The 21,545-nt window shown below is 33.1% G+C and overlaps 1 non-coding gene across 1 annotated transcript; it reads left to right on the plus strand.

Moving 5' to 3' along the window:
- Positions 1 to 14,112: 14,112 nt before the first annotated feature.
- LOC139850932 (small nucleolar RNA R71) lies at positions 14,113 to 14,219 on the plus strand. The gene has a single exon (XR_011760305.1). It is a non-coding gene; the product is annotated as a small nucleolar RNA R71 (small nucleolar RNA).
- Positions 14,220 to 21,545: the final 7,326 nt, after the last annotated feature.

Consider the following 21,545-nt stretch of genomic DNA (forward strand, 5'->3'; position numbering starts at 1 on the left):
CAAATACTTAGGAAAAATGTCACAAGTTCCAACTTTTCGCAAAAACTTGTAATTTTATGTTATTCATCCAAGCGGGCTTTCTTCAACGCTTAGGCATTCATTGCGTATTTACACGCCAAGTGGTTTTCATTTGCAAAATCAAAGTACGCGTCCGCACTTGATAAAATTTGATCACGATTCATTTTTGGTCTCACGCATATTTAGTATTTTTTTGAGAAATTTGCTCGAAGCATATATGAAGCAAGTCAATTGAAGCTTATGTTAATGTAACATAAAGCACATGACATATTTTAAGCCTATCTTGTCAATGTGCATTTTTATTATAAGAACATATGGTTTTAGCCTTCATGGCCTCATGCATCGTGTGCAAAATCAATCAATAATTCGGCCATGCTTTTAAGCAATGTAACCACGTGCTTTTAGCACAAACAATAGTATTGCCACGGCCAAATACTCGCGGACTTAAATAATTTTGCAACGTGCGTATCGCACAAATGATGATATTGCCATGGCCATATGCTCATGGACTTAAGTAATGTTGCGCAAAAAATATCGCAGAAATTAGTGCCTTCAAGGCAATGCTCAAAAGTTTGCGCAACGTATTGCATGAAATTCAATTATGCAGCGCAAAGCTTGCATTAAGTCTTGCAATGTGCAGCCTTGCACAAAATTTTGTCATGTTGCATAAAATCTTGCAAACTTGCATAAAATCTTCCAATGTGCAAAAAATTATTATTGCACAAAAAATTTATTGTTGCACAAAATATTGCACTGTGTAGCATGCACAACATTTCATTTCGCAAAAACTTTATTTTTGCATAAAAACTTCATTGTGCAAAAATTTTATTTTTGCATAAAAACTTCATTGTGCAAAAACTTTATTTTTGCACAAAATCTTGTAATGTGCAGCGCTTAGCTTGCTTCCAATCTTCATTGTGCAGCGCTTAGCATGTGCAAAATCTTGCAATATGCAACTTTTAGGTTGCAAAAAATCATCTTTGTGCAGCGCATATCATGCACAAAATCTTGAATGTGCAAACTTTTAGTTTGCAAAAAACTTCATTGCACAACTTTTAATTTGTGCAATCTTCAATGTGCAGCGCTTAGCATGCACAAAATCTTGAATGTGCAAACTTTTAGTTTGCAAAAAACTTCATTGCACAACTTTTAATTTGTGCAATCTTCATTGTGCAGCGCTTAGCATGCACAAAATCTTGAATGTTCAAACTTTTAGTTTGCAAAAAACTTCGTTCTGCAAAAACTTTATTTTTGAACAAAATCTTGAATGTGCAGCGCTTAGCATGCACTAAATCTTCGTTGTGCAATCTTTTCTGATTGCACAAAATCTTAAATCCGCAAAAACTTCATTTTTGCAAAAAATCTTCATTTTGTGCAAACTTTATTTTTTGCATAAAATCTTGCAATGTGCAGCGCTTAGCATGCACTAAATCTTCGTTGTGCAATCTTTTCTGATTGCACAAAATCTTAAATCCGTAAAAACTTCATTTTTGAAAAAAATCTTCATTTTGTGCAAACTTTATTTTTTGTACAAAATCTTGCAATGTGCAGCGCTTAGCATGCACTAAATCTTCGTTGTGCAATCTTTTCTGATTGCACAAAATCATAAATCCGCAAAAACTTCATTTTTGCAAAAAATCTTCATTTTGTGCAAACTTTAGCATGCACAAATCGGCCTTTAGAATCAGAAATTATGTCGGAATCAAAAGTTAAATCTGAATTGGAAAAGACTTACGAATCCAATCAGTAGTTTAATTTGATTACCGATGTGTGACTTAATTCGTCCCACGGATGGCGCCAATTGGTCAATCCTAGATCCGTCTTTCTTACGGAATTAGATCAAGGATCGAGTGCAATGAGGAGGATTGGGGTGTTGTTGTTTGTTTTGGGCCCTGATGATCGTCTTTCACTTTTCAATCAAGTGATCAACCACCCCGACCCGGTCTTGATTGTTAATTAGCATGATTCGCCTTAACTCAATGTAAATGTTCCTTGGGCAAAGTCACAAGTGAAAATTACAAAGGTCTTGGCAAATGGTAGAGAATCAACAACCTATAAATGAGAGGCCAAGCTTATTTCCAGAAGATACGTCAACACCTCCAACTGCTTAAAATTTCGGGACGAAATTTATTTAACGGGTAGGTACTGTAGTGACCCGAACTTTTCCATGTTTATATATATTAAATGAAATTGTTATTTACATGATTAAATGTTTCCAACATGTTAAGCAATCAAACTTGTTAAGACTTGATTAATTGAAATAGGTTTCATATAGAAAATTGACCACCCAAGTTGACCGGTGATTCACGAACGTTAAAACTTGTAAAAACTATATGATGTCATATATATATATATATATATATATATATATATATATATATATATATATATATATATATATATATATATATATATATATATATATATATATATATATATATATATATATATATATATATATATATATATATATAGTTAACATGGTATTATGATAAGTAAACATATCATTAAGTATATTAAAACTGAACTACATATGTAAAAACAAGACTACTAACTTAAGGATTTCGAAACGAGGCATATATGTAACGATTATCGTTGTAACGACATTTAATTGTATATATATCATATTAAGATATATTAATACATCATAATATCATGATAATGTAATAATTTAACATCTCTTTAGAGATAATAAACGATGGGCTACCAACATTTAACAAGATCGTTAACCTAAAGGTTTCAAAACAACACTTACATGTAACGACTAACGATGACTTAACGACTCAGTTAAAATGTATATACATGTAGTGTTTTAATATGTATTCATACCCTTTTGAAAGACTTCAAGACACTTATCAAAGTACTTCTACTTAACAAAAATGCTTACAATTACATCCTCATTCATTTTCATCAACAATTCTACTCGTATGCACTCGTATTCGTACTCGTACAATACCCAGCTTCTAAATGTATTTACTATTGGTATATACATTCCAATGATCAGCTCTTAGCAGCCCTTGTGAGTCAACTAACACATGTGGGAACCATCATTTGGCAACTAGCATGAAATATCTCATAAAATTACAAAAATATTAGTAATCATTCATGACTTATTTACAAGTAAACAAAATTACACATCCTTTATATCTAATCCATATACCAACGACCAAAAATACCTACAAACACTTTCATTCTTCAATTTTCTTCATCTAATTGATCTCTCTCAAGTTCTATCTTCAAGTTCTAAGTGTTCTTCATAAATTCTATAAGTTCTAGTTTCATAAAATCAAGAATACTTCCAAGTTTGCTAGCTTACTTCCAATCTTGTAAAGTGATCATCCAACCTCAAGAAATCTTTCTTATTTATAGTAATATATCTTTCTAATACAAGGTAATACTCATATTCAAACTGTGATTCAATTTCTATAACTATAACAATCTTATTTCGAGTGGAAATCTTACTTGAACTTGTTTTCGTGTCATGATTCTGCTTCAAGAACTTTCAAGCCATCCAAGGATCCTTTAAAGCTAGATCTATTTTTCTCATTTCCAGTAGGTTTACCTACTAAAATTAATGAAGTAATGATGTTAATAACATCATTCGATTCATACATATAAAACTATCTTATTCGAAGATTTAAACTTGTAATCACTAGAACATAGTTTAGTTAAATCTAAACTTGTTCGTAAATAAAGTTAATCCTTCTAACTTGACTTTTAAAATCAACTAAACACATGTTCTATATCTATATGATATGCTAACTTAATGATTTAAAACCTGGAAACACGAAAAACACCGTAAAATCGGATATACACCGTCGTAGTAACACCGCGGGCTGTTTTGGGTTAGTTAATTAAAAACTATGATAAACTTTGATTTAAAAGTTGTTATTCTGGGAAAATGATTTTTCTTATGAACATGAAACTATATCCAAAAATCATGGTTAAACTCAAAGTGAAAGTATGTTTTCCAAAATGGTCATCTAGACGTCGTTCTTTCAACTGAAATGACTACCTTTACAAAAACGACTTGTAACCTGTATTTTTGACTATAAACTTATACTTTTTCTGTTTAGATTCATAAACTTAAGTTCAATATGAAACCATAGCAACTTGAAACACTCAAAACGGATTTAAAACGAAGAAGTTATCGGTAAAACAAGATTGGATAATTTTTCTTGTTGTAGCTACGTGAAAATTGGTAACAAATCTATATTAATCATATCCTAGCTAACTCATATTGTATTATACATGTATTCAAATATATTATGTAATCTTGGGATACCATAGACACGAATACAATGTTTTGACATATCATATCGACCCATCTATATATATATTTCGGAACAACCATAGACACTCTATATGCAGTAATGTTGGAGTTAGCCATACAGGGTTGAGGTTGATTCCAAAATACTATATATACTTTGAGTTGTGATCTATTCTGAGGCTTGTATACACGAGGTCGTGGATTGATTCAAGATAATATATATTGCTTTATTTTCTGTACATCTAATTGTGGACAACTAGTTGTAGGTTACTAACGAGGACAGCTGACTTAATAAACTTAAAACAGCAAAACGTATTAAAAATGTTGTAAATATATTTTAAACATACTTTGATATATATGTACATATTTGTTATAGGTTCGTGAATCGACCAGTGGCCAAGCCTTACTTCCCGATGAAGTAAAAATCTGTGAAAGTGAGTTATAGTCCCACTTTTAAAATCTAATATTTTGGGATGAGAATACATGCAGTTTTATAAATGTTTTACAAAATAGACACAAGTAAATGAAACTACATTCTATGACTGGATTTTTAAACCGAATATGCCCCCTTTTTAGTCTAGTAATCTAAGAATTAGGGAACAGACACCCTAATTGACGCGAATCCTAAAGATAGATCTATTGGGCCTAACGAACCCCATCCAAAGTACCGGATGCTTTAGTACTTCGAATTCATTTTTATCATGTCCGAAGGATTTCCCGGAATGATAGGGGATATTCTTATATGCATCTTGTTAATTTCGGTTACCAGGTGTTCACCATATGAATGATTTTTATCTCTATGTATGGGATGTATATTGAAATATGAAATCTTGTGGTCTATTATTATGATTTGATAATATATAGATTAAACCTATAACTCACCAACATTTTTTGTTGACGTTTTAAGCATGTTTATTCTCAGGTGATTATCAAGAGCTTCCGCTGTTGCATACTAAAATAAGGATAAGATTTGGAGTCCATGCTTATATGATATTATGTAAAAACTGCATTCAAGAAACTTATTTTTGATGTAATATATTCTTATTGTAAACCATTATGTAATGGTCGTGTGTAAACGGTATATTTTAGATTATCATTATTTGATAATCTATGTAATGCTTTTTAAACCTTTGTAGATAAAATAAAGGTTATGGTTGTTTTAAAAATGAATGCAGTCTTTGAAAAACGTCTCATATAGAGGCCAAAACCTCGCAACGAAATCAATTAATATGGAACGTTTATATTCAATATGTGAAATGTCCCGTTCTTATTGATTAAAAACATTCCATATTAATTGATTTCGTTGCGAGGTTTTGACCTCTATATGAGACGTTTTTCAAAGACTGTATTCATTTTTAAAACAAACCATAACCTTTATTTTATAAATGAAGGTTTAAAAAGCTTTACGTAGATTATCAAATAATGATAATCTAAAATATCCTGTTGACACACGACCATTACATAATGGTTTACAATACAAATATGTTACATCGAAATCAGTTTCTTGAATGCAGTTTTTACACAATATCATACAAACATGGACTCCAAATCTTGTCCTTATTTTAGTATGCAACAGCGGAAGCTCTTAATATTCACCTGAGAATAAACATGCTTTAAACGTCAACAAAAATGTTGGTGAGTTATAGGTTTAACCTATATATATCAAATCGTAACAATAGACCACAAGATTTCATATTTCAATACACATCCCATACATAGAGATAAAAATCATTCATATGGTGAACACCTGGTAACCGACATTAATAAGATGCATATATAAGAATATCCCCATCATTCCGGGACACCCTTCGGATATGATATAAATTTCGAAGTACTAAAGCATCCGGTACTTTGGATGGGATTTGTTAGGCCCAATAGATCTATCTTTAGGATTCGCGTCAATTAGGGTGTCTGTTCCCTAATTCTTAGATTACCAGACTTAAAAAAAAGGGGCATATTCGATTTCGATAATTCAACCATAGAATGTAGTTTCACGTACTTGTGTCTATTTTGTAAATCATTTATAAAACCTGCATGTATTCTCATCCCAAAAATATTAGATTTTAAAAGTGGGACTATAACTCACTTTCACAGATTTTTACTTCGTCGAGAAGAAAGACTTGGCCACTGTTGATTCACGAACCTATAACAATATATACATATATATTAAAGTATGTTCAAAATATATTTACAACACTTTTAATATATTTTGATGTTTTAAGTTTATTAAGTCAGCTGTCCTCGTTAGTAACCTACAACTAGTTGTCCACAGTTAGATGTACAGAAATAAATCGATAACTATTATCTTGAATCAATCCACGACCCAGTGTATACGTGTCTCAGTATTGATCACAACTCAAACTATATATATTTTGGAATCAACCTCAACCCTGTATAGCTAACTCCAACATTCACATATAGAGTGTCTATGGTTGTTCCGAAATATATATAGATGTGTCGACATGATAGGTCGAAACATTGTATACGTGTCTATGGTATCTCAAGATTACATAATATACAATACAAGTTGATTAAGTTATGGTTGGAATAGATTTGTTACCAATTTTCACGTAGCTAAAACGAGAAAAATTATTCAATCTTGTTTTACCCATAACTTCTTCATTTTAAATCCGTTTTGAGTGAATCAAATTGCTATGGTTTCATATTGAACTCTATTTTATGAATCTAAACAGAAAAAGTATAGGTTTATAGTCGGAAAAATAAGTTACAAGTCGTTTTTGTAAAGGTAGTCATTTCAGTCGAAAGAACGACGTCTAGATGACCATTTTAGAAAACATACTTCCACTTTGAGTTTAACCATAATTTTTGGATATAGTTTCATGTTCATAATAAAAATCATTTTCTCAGAATAACAACTTTTAAATCAAATTTTATCATAGTTTTTAATTAACTAACCCAAAACAGCCCGCGGTGTTACTACGACGGCGTAAATCCGGTTTTACGGTGTTTTTCGTGTTTCCAGGTTTTAAATCATTAAGTTAGCATATCATATAGATATAGAACATGTGTTTAGTTAATTTTAAAAGTCAAGTTAGAAGGATTAACTTTTGTTTGCGAACAAGTTTAGAATTAACTAAACTATGTTCTAGTGATTACGAGTTTAAACCTTCGAATAAGATAGTTTTATATATATGAATCGAATGATGTTATGAACATCATTACTACCTCAAGTTTAGTAGGTAAACCTACTGAAAGTGATAAGCAATGATCTAGCTTCAAAGGATCTTGGATGGCTTGAAAGTTCTTGAAGTAGGATCATGACACAAAAACAAGTTCAAGTAAGATTTTTACTCGAATTAAGATAGTTTATAGTTATAGAAATTGAATCAAAGTTTGAATATGAATATTACCTTGAATAAGAAAGATAACCTACTGTATATAACAAAGGTTTCTTGATCTTAGATGATTACTTGGAATGGATTAGAAAGCTTGGAAGTAAATTAGCAAACTTGAAGGGATTTTTGAAGTGTTCTTGAAGTGTTCTTCCTATGATGATTATAGCTTGATTCTTGAAGTGATTTTTGATGAAGATGATGATTAACTACTGGAAAAATACGTTCATAATAGTGTGTGTGTGTTGAGAGAGAATTAGAAAGAGAATTGGAAGTGAAATGGAGTGAATGATGAGTGGTAATTGGTGAGTGGTGAGTGGGGTTAAAAGGAGTTCTAGTTAGTTGACTAGCTCATGGTAGAAGTTAAAATTGATTAGTCATACATGACATATTCAAGAGTGAAATCCCATGCTAGTTCCTATTGGTATATACCCATAGTAAGTACGTGATGTTGTAGCGTGAGGGTACGAAATAGTATTAATTTTACTACGAAATACTACAAAATATTACACAAGTTTTAATTATTTTACGGATGGATATACCTAAACCTTGCTACAACACTTATAGGCAGTGTACCTAATCGTAGAGTAGTATAGTTTTTAGTAAGTCCGGTTCGTTCCACAGGGAGCTCGTGAAGTTTAACGCTATATTTTTACAAAAATATATAAATATAAGTAGTATTATTATTATTATAAAAGGGGGTTTTTACCGTTTAGTGACCGGTTTGTCGATTCTATATTTTAAGCGCAAAGATAAATGACGATAATTAAAGTGCGTAAAATAATGACAATAAATAAAATGACAGTAAATAAAATTGCGAGTAATAAAATGACAGTAAATAAAGATACGATGAGAAATACAATAAAAGAATTATGCTTATTTAAACTTCCGTAATCATGATGTTTGTCGTGTTGATTTTAATTTATTACCATGGGTTAATTGTCCTTTGTCCTGGTTTATTTGATACGTCTATCTGGTTTTTGTCCATAATAGTCCATCGGTCATAAATATAAAGTGCAAGTATCCTCGTCAAATTACCCTTATACCCGAAGTCAAATATTCCAACTGATTAAGAATTTAAACTGTGACGCAGTTATCACTTCTGTCAACAATTACACCAGTTATCACTGTATGTAATCCACCCCTGTTTTAATTAGTTTATGAATATTAATTCATCCACTTGATCAGAATGAATAATCAATTACCCAACCCAATTGATTAATTAAATGATTATAACAGATTCCATATGAACGTCACTAAATAGGACAACCATAATCATTATTAATTATTAGGTTAATTAATTTGAAGATAGGTTCGACAGACTCCAATGAGTTGTCACTCAATTAGACAATACCCCCCATCTATTAATAGTCAATAGTCCAATTTCCACAAGTGTCGGTCTTTTGCCCAAACCTTAATTATGGTACAAAGTTCAATAACCCCATCTTAATATTTTAGCCTAACATCACGATTACTTCGGCTCAAATAAGCATAATAATAACTTAGTTACGAGACATTAATTTAAAAAGGAAGAACATAACTTACAATGATTATTTATAGCGTAGCGTTACACGGACAGAGTTCCGACTTAAAACCCGTTAAACATTTGTTACACTACCCCAACATTATTATTAAACTTAAAATTAAAATTAATATTATAAATATAAATATATATGTTACAAAGAAAGAGAATTGAAAAGGTGTATCTAAATCATCGATTTAGATGGCCTTTTATAGGCAAATGATAAATTGAAATTTTCACTTATGACCCCTGAACTATGCTCAATTAACAACTTTTTAATATTTAATATTATTCTTATTATGAATTATTTAAATATTATATTATATTCTTGTGCATAGTTGACTTGTACTTTCAGATCCGTTGCGTTGAGCGTTGAAAGTTGGTTCATGTGTCGGTTCCGGATTTTCGAACGTCCTTTCGCACAATTTTATATCGTGTACTTTGCGTTTTGTAACTTGTACTCTTGTCATTTTTAGACGTTCCTCATCAATAATTTGAACCTTTTTAATTGTATCTTGTACTTTTTAGCTTTTTGGACCTTTGCGTCTTCAATTCGTCGTTTTCGCCTTTTGTCTTTGCACTTATTAAATATAAACGAATATTACTTGAAAATGGAACAATTGCAACTAAAATCTTGTCTTTCTTGGGGAATAATGCTATGAAATATATGTTCCTTTTTAGCCTTATCAATATCCCCACACTTGAGCGTTGCTTGTCCTTAAGCAATACAGTCTTGAAATAAAAACATACTAGAATCACTTCTTTATTCTTCACACTTTATACATCAGTGATTTTGATACGCTGTTATAAACAATGATAGTAACGATAGAACCATGGTTAAAGGTGGTTGTGCCATCCACAGTTGCCTTGGGTTTAGGTCAACGACACTTGCAATCAAATAGCCGATTTACTTTCGGTTTCCAAAGCAAAGTGCACATTTGAAAGGCGATTTACAGTCCCACATGACTATAAAAATTTAGATCCTTAAGGAAATTGGATCTTTATGAAAACATTTGATCTTTTGAAAATTCATTCTAGATTTTACCCTAGATAAGTTTTCTGATTTGATCCACCATCGGTGTTGCAAAATATATTTGTGGATCAATATTTTGGCTAAAAACTTTTAGGCTCGTGTAATCCACTGCTATCCCGGTATCGGAAAGCACACATCCAGTTTACTTGTTCCGTATATTACCTTTCAGCAAACTACCGTCCGGTTGTAAAGGAAAGCGATGAACAAGAAACTGTTAAGGCAATGTCTAATGACATGCTTTTGGTTATGGTCTTTTAACGTGTCGGATGCTAGTACTATCCTTGGTAGAAGCAATAGTAAAGATCATCCTATGATTTTTCGGTCTGGCACAAGGTCCTATCTCCGACCATGCTATGCAACCACCGTTCTTACGGTTGACACCCGATTTGGTTCAGGTGACCTAATGAATTCTGATGAATTCTCAGGATTTTACGTTCAATGGTAATGAACGCATTGAAAATGGGTTTTCAGAAAACAAATCGGTTTGTATTTTTGATCAAAATATTTTCTCGTTCAAGCCCGAGTTTAGATATCATTGAATTCCATGAGTTTGAATTCTCAATCTTTAAGGTCAATCTCAAGGATTGAGTAATATCAGTCTTAAAAGCTGATTTTTAATCTTTTAAGGAGATTATCCTTTCTGGAGATCTGATTCATTAGTCTTATCAAGCTAATTTGCACGGTGCCCCCCCATTGTACGAGATAAATCCTTCTCATGGTTAGGATAAATCTGACCACATGGCGACCCTGTTTGATGCTGAGGTCCGTGGATTTCCTGCTGATTTTAGAGATGACTTTTCTAGATTTTTCGTCAACCTACAGCTGGTCTGGACGACAACTTCTTGACCTAAATCAAGAAGCGCGTGTCTTTTTCGGAAGACTTTACTTCCTTTTAATGATGGAATTGATTCATCGTGTAGATCCATCTCTTCTTTCAAAAGTATTACAATAAATCGGGTAAAACAGTTAATTTAGTCCAAAACAAAAACACCTGCAATAAACTTTACACAAACATGTGATAGATAGTTTTTAATTGAATAACTTGGTACATTCTCCCCACACTTAGTTTCTTTCTTTGCCTTTTTATTCTCCTTTATTCCATTTTAAATGAATTCAAGCATTTTAGGTTGTTTCTCAATTTATGTCCTTTCCGAGGTAACGATAATTTCGGCATTAACACCTAGTTTTCATCGTTCATAAATATGTATAAACATGATTTTGACTTCATTTAATTGAAAATTTTTCAAATTTTCACAAAATTTGGCAAATAAACCAAGTATAAACCCGAGAGAATTTATAACCCTTCCCCACACTTGAGATCATGCAATGCCCTCATTTGCATGAAATCAGACTATAATTATAAATTCATGAGGGTGATTAGTGTAAAAAAGTGATTAAAAATACCGAATTTGTAATTACAAAGCTCGTTGAATGATTGATGGCGCCTCATCGTTCATTCCTTCATTTGTTATATCACATTTGTTGTTTTGTGTCTTGTCGTCAAAATTAGTACCTTTTGCTGAACTTAATGACAGTCTTTGAAAGTGCGCTGTTTTACCCTATTTTGTACATAACATAGAACACAAACATATATATACATATTTTTGAAGTTTGGTATATAACCCCACGTTCAAAAATGTATAAAATCTAAAATCTTTTTAGCATACTTTAGATCAATAAAATTAAAAATAATGATAACAAAATTTGTCGCCCCGTCCTCGGGTAAAGCAATTTCGGCTCTATGACCTAGTCTTCAACTTACGACGAATTTTATAAATCATTTTTTTTCAACTTAATGAAATAAAGTAAATTTTTTTTTTAAAAACACACAAAACTTAAATTTAAAAAGCATATTAATTTCATATAAAACCTACAAAGCAAAAATTCAGAATGGAGGGAGAAAACTAGTTCTTTAGTGTCTGCTAGCGGAAAAGACCAATCGGATTCCATTCTCGGAACTACACGAGAACAGAACAACTAGGTAGCTGTGGTGTCGTAATTGTGATTAACTTCATCTTCAATTTCTCTTGGTCCATAATCAACTTGCATATCTGTGACTTTTTCTTTAAGCCATTGACTAGCTTCTCCAGTAATATCCACAATTTCAACTAGTTTCGCCTTTTCTTTAGGTGACAGATTGGATACTAACCAGTTACATAACTTAAAGTTCCCCTTACTTCTAGCATCAATAGCCCGTTTAAAAAGTTTCTTCATTGAACTGTTAATAACGGGGTCATTTAATTTCGTATCAATAACGGGGTTCTTTGTTATCATGTCATCATTAGGTGTTACTTCATTTTTCCCACACTTAGGCGTTTTATTATTATTAAGCACTACCGTTGGAGTTGGTAAAACAACATGGTTCTTACCAATCGTTTTTTCTGGTTCAACGGTCTTGGTTGGTGGAGATTTAGACTTTCGAATCATAAAGGTGATAGATTTTTCACCACTTTTAAGTGTCATTCTTCCATTTCCTACATCAAATAACGCCCCGGTGGACGCAAAGAATGGTCGACCTAAAATTAGAGGAATGTTTGGGTCCTCTTCTATGTCAATGACAATGAATTCGACTAGAAAGGTTAAATTGCCTACTTGAACGGGTAGGTTGTCAGCAATTCCAACTGGGTGCTTAATGGTTTGATCAAAGAGTCGAACACTCATATCCGTTGGACTTAACTCACCTACCCCTAATCTCTTATATAATGAAAGAGACATAACACTCACACTTGCACCTAAATCTGCTAGTGCATCATACATGACACAATCACTAAGTAGACAAGGAACAATAAATTCACCCGGATCACCTACCCTAGGTGGAGGTTTTGGTGGAACTGTATTCACCGGGTTTACTTCTACGGCTTTTGTTTCTTGTACTTTCTTATTCTTTTTCTTCTTCTTTCCAGAAGTATCACAATCTTTATTACTTATTACTTGCTCATACTCAACTCCTTTTCTTGGAAACGGGATGGGTGGTTTGTATGGTGTCACCACTGGCTTTACATACTCGGGTGGTGGTGGTGATGTAACTTCTTCATTATTACTCACATCTAAAACCTTCCCATCTTCTGGAGCTGGTTTTTCAGAATTTGTTGACACCATATTAACATTCTCTTTCCGAGGATTTACTTCAGTATTACTCGGTAGCTTTCCTTGTTCCCTCTCACTCATCATGCTAGCAAGAGTACCTACGTGTTTTTCTAGATTCAAAATGGAAGCTTGTTGAGTTCTTAATGACTGATCAAACCTCTCGTTCGTTTGGGTTTGAGTTTCAATAAATTGTGTTTGAGATTCAACTAGCTTGAATACCACGTCTTCCATATTTGACTTTTTCTCTTCAGTTTGTTGTTGTGGTTTATATAAGCCAGGTCTTTGTTGATTGAAAGTGTTGTTTTGAGTTGGTTGGTTATTCGGACCTTGTTGGTTATACCAGTTATTTTCGGGTCCTTTTGGATTGTAAAGAATGTTTTGATTTCGATTGAAGTTTAGCTTTGGCGGTTGATAATTATTTTGATAATTATTTCCCGGCCTTTGGTTCATATAGAAAACATTCTCTCGTTGTTCCATGGTTGGTTCAATGTGACAATCTTTCAATACGTGTGGTCCACCGCATAGCTCACAACTGATTCGTATTGCGTGAATATCTTTATTCATCTTTTCCATTCGTCTTTCGAAAGCATCTATTTTTGCGGAAACAGAATCAAAGTCATGGCTAGAATCAGCTCTAGCTGCTTTAGATGATCGAAAGATATCTTTTTCTTGGTGCCACTCATGTGAGTGGGATGCTGTGTTATCAATAATTTTGTAAGCTTCAGTTGCGGTTTTCTTCATAATGGAACCACCGGCTGTTATGTCGATGTCTTTTCGTGTAGCAACGTTGACACCTTGGTAGAATATTTGTACTATTTGATAAGTATCTAAACCGTGTTGAGGACATCCTCTCAACATCCTTCCGAATCTTGTCCATGCCTCATATAATGTTTCATTTGGCTTTTGCGCGAACGTAACAATTTCTCCTTGAAGTCTCACGGCTTTGGATGCCGGAAAGAATCGTTTAAGAAATTTTTCAACTAAAACATCCCGTGTGTCAATCGCCCCTTCAGGTAACGATTCTAACCAATCTTTGGCTTCTCCCTTTAAAGTCCAGGGAAACAACATGAGATAGATCTGCTCATCTTCTCGGATTTTGAATAGTGTACAAATTCTTTTAAACGTACGAAGGTGTTCGTTAGGATCTTCATTCGGTGCACCACTGAATTGGCATTGGTTAGTTACCATGTGTAGAATTTGTCCTTTGATTTCATAATCTGGCGCATTAACTTCTGGCTTAATAATGGCGTGACCTTGGCCCGTGCGTGTGGCTCTCATTCGATCTTCCATACTTAGAGGTTCCGTTACTTCCATAATTGAATTTGTTGAATACGAATCACTAGAGGATTCTGATTTAATGGTTTGTGGCTCAGGAGGAATAATTAGTGGTTCAGGATCTTGGAATTGTCCTTGAATATCCTCCGGGTTCTTAGTTGTGAAGTCGGGTTCAAAAGATGGATTGTCGGAAATTTGAGTTGGAGTTCTTGGTCGACTAGATGACGATTCTAAAGAAAAATCAACGGCGGCAATATTGGCTAGATGTCTTGATCGAGTTACAGGTGGTGAACGTATGACAGGTGGTGAACGTTTTGCTCGGTGCATTCACAGAATATCCTAATAGTTATAAAAATAAGAAAAACTTATATAAGTTGTCCAATTAATAGACTTTTCTGATTTTGCCCACGTTTCGAATAGCCAAAATATGCAGCAGGAAGCCAGGACCCTTTAAATCGGAAGCCCACAACTTGCCACTAACAAATCCAACTATTACTACGAACCAGAAAAATGTCAACGTCTATTAACTTAACCGCTTAAATAATTTTTCTTTCCGTTTGAAGAATTAGATAAGAAGTAAAGAAAATTCTATATCCTATAACTAGAGCGTCGAGAAATAAGAAAGAAAAAGATTGTGCGTCGAAAAGTGTCGAAAAATAAAAAGGTCGAAAAATAAGCGTCGAAAAATAAAAATAAGAAGGTAGCACGAAAAATGGCGTCGCAAAATTCTAAAGCACCTAAATCTTAGTCTAAGGAATAAGCACTTAACGGATTTTACGGCAAAGCCTAAAAATCTAGAAATAAAAAAAAATAACTACGCCAAAAATAAACTTAATACTAAAAGTTGCGACTATAATCTAAAAATCTAAAGGTAATAAAACTTTAAAAAAAAAATATATTATTATTTATTATTTTTTTTTTAAATTTTTTTTTTTTTAAAAACGATTTTTTTTTTTACAATTTTTTTTTTTTTTTAAAACGAATTTTTTTTTCTTAAAAAAAACGCTTTTTTTTTACAATTTTTTTTTTATAAAAAACGAATTTTTTTTTCTTTAAAAAAAACGTTTTTTTTTACACAAAATTTTTTTTTAACTCATTTACTATTCATGAATAGTAAATGAAAAGAAATTAATTAATTTACTATTCACATGAAAGCGACATTATAGAAATTATTAATTATAAGTTACATAATATACCCCTGAAGTATTTAATAAATACGACTTTTTTAAAATTTACGTATCAAATTTTGATTCTAAAATATTATTATATTATTATATTCTATTTCAATATTATTATATTATTATATTTTATTTCAATATTATTATATTATTATATTTTATTTCAATATTATTATATTTAAAAATATAGCGTTTTAGCGCTCCCCGGCAGCGGCGTCAAAAACTTGATGTTGTAGCGTGAGGGTACGAAATAGTATTAATTTTACTACGAAATACTGCAAAATATTACACAAGTTTTAATTATTTTACGGATGGATATACCTAAACCTTGCTACAACACTTATAGGCAGTGTACCTAATCGTAGAGTAGTGTAGTTTTTAGTAAGTCCGGTTCGTTCCACAGGGAGCTCGTGAAGTTTAACGCTATATTTTTATAAAACTATATTTTTACAAAAATATATAAATATAAGTAGTATTATTATTATTATAAAAGGGGGTTTTTACCGTTTAGTGACCGGTTTGTCGATTCTATATTTTAAGCGCAAAGATAAATGACGATAATTAAAGTGCGTAAAATAATGACAATAAATAAATTGACAGTAAATAAAATTGCGAGTAATAAAATGACAGTAAATAAAGATACGATGAGAAATACAATAAAAGAATTATGCTTATTTAAACTTCCGTAATCATGATGTTTGACGTGTTGATTTTAATTTATTACCATGGGTTAATTGTCCTTTGTCCTGGTTTATTTGATACGTCTATCTGGTTTTTGTCCATAATAGTCCATCGGTCATAAATATAAAGTGCAAGTATCCTCGTCAAATTACCCTTATACCCGAAGTCAAATATTCCAACTGATTAAGAATTTAAACTGTGACGCAGTTATCACTTCTGTCAACAATTACACCAGTTATCACTGTATGTAATCCACCCCTGTTTTAATTAGTTTATGAATATTAATTCATCCACTTGATCAGAATGAATAATCAATTACCCAACCCAATTGATTAATTAAATGATTATAACAGATTCCATATGAACGTCACTAAATAGGACAACCATAATCATTATTAATTATTAGGTTAATTAATTTGAAGATAGGTTCGACAGACTCCAATGAGTTGTCACTCAATTAGACAATACCCCCCATCTATTAATAGTCAATAGTCCAATTTCCACAAGTGTCGGTCTTTTGCCCAAACCTTAATTATGGTCCAAAGTTCAATAACCCCATCTTAATATTTTAGCCTAACATCACGATTACTTCGGCTCAAATAAGCATAATAATAACTTAGTTACGAGACATTAATTTAAAAAGGAAGAACATAACTTACAATGATTATTTATAGCGTAGCGTTACACGGACAGAGTTCCGACTTAAAACCCGTTAAACATTTGTTACACTACCCCAACATTATTATTAAACTTAAAATTAAAATTAATATTATAAATATAAATATATATGTTACAAAGAAAGAGAATTGAAAAGGTGTATCTAAATCATCGATTTAGATGGCCTTTTATAGGCAAATGATAAATTGAAATTTTCACTTATGACCCCTGAACTATGCTCAATTAACAACTTTTTAATATTTAATATTATTCTTATTATGAATTATTTAAATATTATATTATATTCTTGTGCATAGTTGACTTGTACTTTCAGATCCGTTGCGTTGAGCGTTGAAAGTTGGTTCATGTGTCGGTTCCGGATTTTCGAACGTCCTTTCGCACAATTTTATATCGTGTACTTTACGTTTTGTAACTTGTACTCTTGTCATTTTTAGACGTTCCTCATCAATAATTTGAACCTTTTTAATTGTATCTTGTACTTTTTAGCTTTTTGGACCTTTGCGTCTTCAATTCGTCGTTTTCGCCTTTTGTCTTCGCACTTATTAAATATAAACGAATATTACTTGAAAATGGAACAATTGCAACTAAAATCTTGTCTTTCTTGGGGAATAATGCTATGAAATATATGTTCCTTTTTAGCCTTATCAGTACGTTTTGAAGCTGTGTATAATACGGGTAAGAATACGACTAGAATTCTTGATGAAAGAAAAGAATGGGAAAGTAACTGTAACCATTTTCGTTAAGTATGAGTGTTTTGATATATGTCTTGAAGTCTTCGAAAAGTATTTTAATACATCTAAATACACTACATGTATATACATTTTAACTGAGTCGTTAAGTCATCGTTAGTCGTTACATGTAAGTGTTGTTTTGAAACCTTTAAGTTAACGATCTCAATTAATGTTGTTAACCCATTGTTTATTATATCTAATGAGATGTTAAATTATTATATTATCATGATATTATGATATATTAATATATCTTAATATGATATATATACATTTAAATGTCATTACAACGATAATCGTTACATATATGTCTCGTTTCGAAATCCTTAAGTTAGTAGTCTTGTTTATATGTATATAACTCATTGTTAATATACTTATGGAGATACTTACTTATCATAATCTCATGTTAACCATATGTATATCCATATATATATATATCGTCATGTCATTTTTACAAGTTTTAACGTTCGTGAATCGCCGGTCAACTTGGGTGGTCAATTGTCTATATGAAACATATTTCAATTAATCAAGTCTTAACAAGTTTGATTGCTTAACATGTTGGAAACATTTAATCATGTAAATATCAATCTCAATTAATATATATAAACATGAAAAAGTTCGGGTCACTACAGTACCTACCCGTTAAATAAATTTCGTCCCGAAATTTTAAGCTGTTGAAGGTGTTGACGAATCTTCTGGAAATAGATGTGGGTATTTCTTCTTCATCTAATCTTCACGCTCCCAGGTGAACTCGGGTCCTCTACGAGCATTCCATCGAACCTTAACAATTGGTATCTTGTTTTGCTTAAGTCTTTTAACCTCACGATCCATTATTTCGACGGGTTCTTCGATGAATTGGAGTTTTTCGTTGATTTAGATTTCATCTAACGGAATAGTGAGATCTTCTTTAGCAAAACATTTCTTCAAATTCGAGACGTGGAAAGTGTTATGTATAGCTGCGAGTTGTTGAGGTAACTCAAGTCGGTAAGCTACTGGTCCGACACGATCAATAATCTTGAATGGTCCAATATACCTTGGATTTAATTTCCCTCGTTTACCAAATCGAACAACGCCTTTCCAAGGTGCAACTTTAAGCATGACCATCTCTCCAATTTCAAATTCTATATCTTTTCTTTTAATGTCAGCGTAGCTCTTTTGTCGACTTTGGGCGGTTTTCAACCGTTGTTGAATTTGGATGATCTTCTCGGTAGTTTCTTGTATAATCTCCGGACCCGTAATCTGTCTATCCCCCTCTTCACTCCAACAAATCGGAGACCTGCACTTTCTACCATAAAGTGCTTCAAACGGCGCCATCTCAATGCTTGAATGGTAGCTGTTGTTGTAGGAAAATTCTGCTAACGGTAGATGTCGATCCCAACTGTTTCCGAAATCAATAACACATGCTCGTAGCATGTCTTCAAGCGTTTGTATCGTCCTTTCGCTCTGCCCATCAGTTTATGGATGATAGGCAGTACTCATGTCTAGACGAGTTCCTAATGCTTGCTGTAATGTCTGCCAGAATCTTGAAATAAATCTGCCATCCCTATCAGAGATAATAGAGATTGGTATTCCATGTCTGGAGAAGACTTCCTTCAAATACAGTCGTGCTAACTTCTCCATCTTGTCATCTTCTCTTATTGGCAGGAAGTGTGCTGATTTGGTGAGACGGTCAACTATTACCCAAATAGTATCAAAACCACTTGCAGTCCTTGGCAATTTAGTGATGAAATCCATGGTAATGTTTTCCCATTTCCATTCTGGAATTTCGGGTTGTTGAAGTAGACCTGATGGTTTCTGATGCTCAGCTTTGACCTTAGAACACGTCAAACATTCTCCTACGTATTTAGCAACATCGGCTTTCATACCTGGCCACCAAAAATGTTTCTTGAGATCCTTGTACATCTTCCCCGTTCCAGGATGTATTGAGTATCTGGTTTTATGAGCTTCTCTAAGTACCATTTCTCTCATATCTCCAAATTTTGGTACCCAAATCCTTTCAGCCCTATACCGGATTCCGTCTTCCCGAATATTAAGATGCTGCTCCGATCCTTTGGGTATTTCATCCTTTAAATTTCCTTCTTTTAAAACTCCTTGTTGCGCCTCCTTTATTTGAGTAGTAAGGTTATTATGAATCATTATATTCATAGATTTTACTCGAATGGGTTCTCTGTCCTTCCTGCTCAAGGCATCGGCTACCACATTTGGCTTCCCCGGGTGGTAACGAATCTCAAAGTCGTAATCATTCAACAATTCAATCCACCTACGCTGCCTCATATTCAGTTGTTTCTGATTAAATATGTGTTGAAGACTTTTGTGGTCGGTATATATAATACTTTTGACCCCATATAAGTAGTGCCTCCAAGTCTTTAATGCAAAAACAACCGCGCCTAATTCCAAATCATGCATCGTATAATTTTGCTCGTGAATCTTCAATTGTCTAGACGCATAAGCAATCACCTTCGTTCGTTGCATTAATACACAACCGAGACCTTGCTTTGATGCGTCACAATAAATCACAAAATCATCATTCCCTTCAGGCAATGACAATATAGGTGCCGTAGTTAGCTTTTTCTTCAATAACTGAAACGCTTTCTCTTGTTCATCCTTCCATTCAAATTTCTTCCCTTTATGCGTTAATGCAGTCAAGGGTTTTGCTATTCTGGAAAAGTCTTGGATGAACCTTCTGTAGTAACCAGCTAGTCCTAAAAACTGGCGTATATGTTTCGGAGTTTTCGGGGTTTCCCACTTTTCAACAGTTTCTATCTTTGCCGGATCTACCTTAATACCTTTTTTGTTCACTATGTGACCGAGGAATTGAACTTCTTCCAACCAAAATGCACACTTTGAAAATTTAGCGTACAATTCTTCCTTCCTCAATACTTCTAACACTTTTCTCAAATGTTCACCGTGTTCTTGGACATTCTTTGAGTAAATAAGTATGTCATCAATGAAAACAATGACAAACTTGTCAAGGTATGGTCCACACACTCGGTTCATAAGGTCCATGAACACAGCTGGTGCATTAGTTAAACCAAATGGCATGACCATAAACTCGTAATGACCGTAACGTGTTCTGAAAGCAGTCTTTGGAATATCATCTTCTTTCACCCGCATTTGATGATACCCGGAACGTAAGTCAATCTTTGAATAAACAGACGAGCCTTGTAGTTGATCAAATAAGTCATCGATTCTCGGTAGTGGGTAGCGGTTCTTGATGGTAAGTTTGTTCAACTCTCGGTAGTCGATACACAACCTGAATGTACCATCTTTCTTCTTGACAAATAAACCAGGAGCTCCCCACGGTGATGTGCTTGGTCGAATGAAACCACGCTCTAAAAGTTCTTGTAATTGGCCTTGCAGTTCTTTCATCTCGCTGGGTGCGAGTCTGTAAGGAGCACGAGCTATTGGTGCAGCTCCTGGTACAAGATCTATTTGAAATTCAACGGATCGATGTGGGGGTAATCTCGGTAATTCTTTCGGAAATACATCGGGAAATTCTTTTGCGACGGGAACATCATTGATGCTCTTTTCTTCAGTTTGTACTTTCTCGACGTGTGCTAGAACAGCATAGCAACCTTTTCTTATTAGTTTTTGTGCCTTCAAATTACTAATAAGATGTAGCTTCGTGTTGCCCTTTTCTCCGTACACCATTAAGGGTTTTCCTTTTTCTCGTATAATGCGAATTGCATTTTTGTAACAAACGATCTCTGCTTTCACTTCTT

Source organism: Rutidosis leptorrhynchoides, chromosome 5 (assembly GCF_046630445.1).
Source record: "Rutidosis leptorrhynchoides isolate AG116_Rl617_1_P2 chromosome 5, CSIRO_AGI_Rlap_v1, whole genome shotgun sequence".
NCBI classification, from domain to species: Eukaryota; Viridiplantae; Streptophyta; class Magnoliopsida; order Asterales; family Asteraceae; genus Rutidosis; species Rutidosis leptorrhynchoides.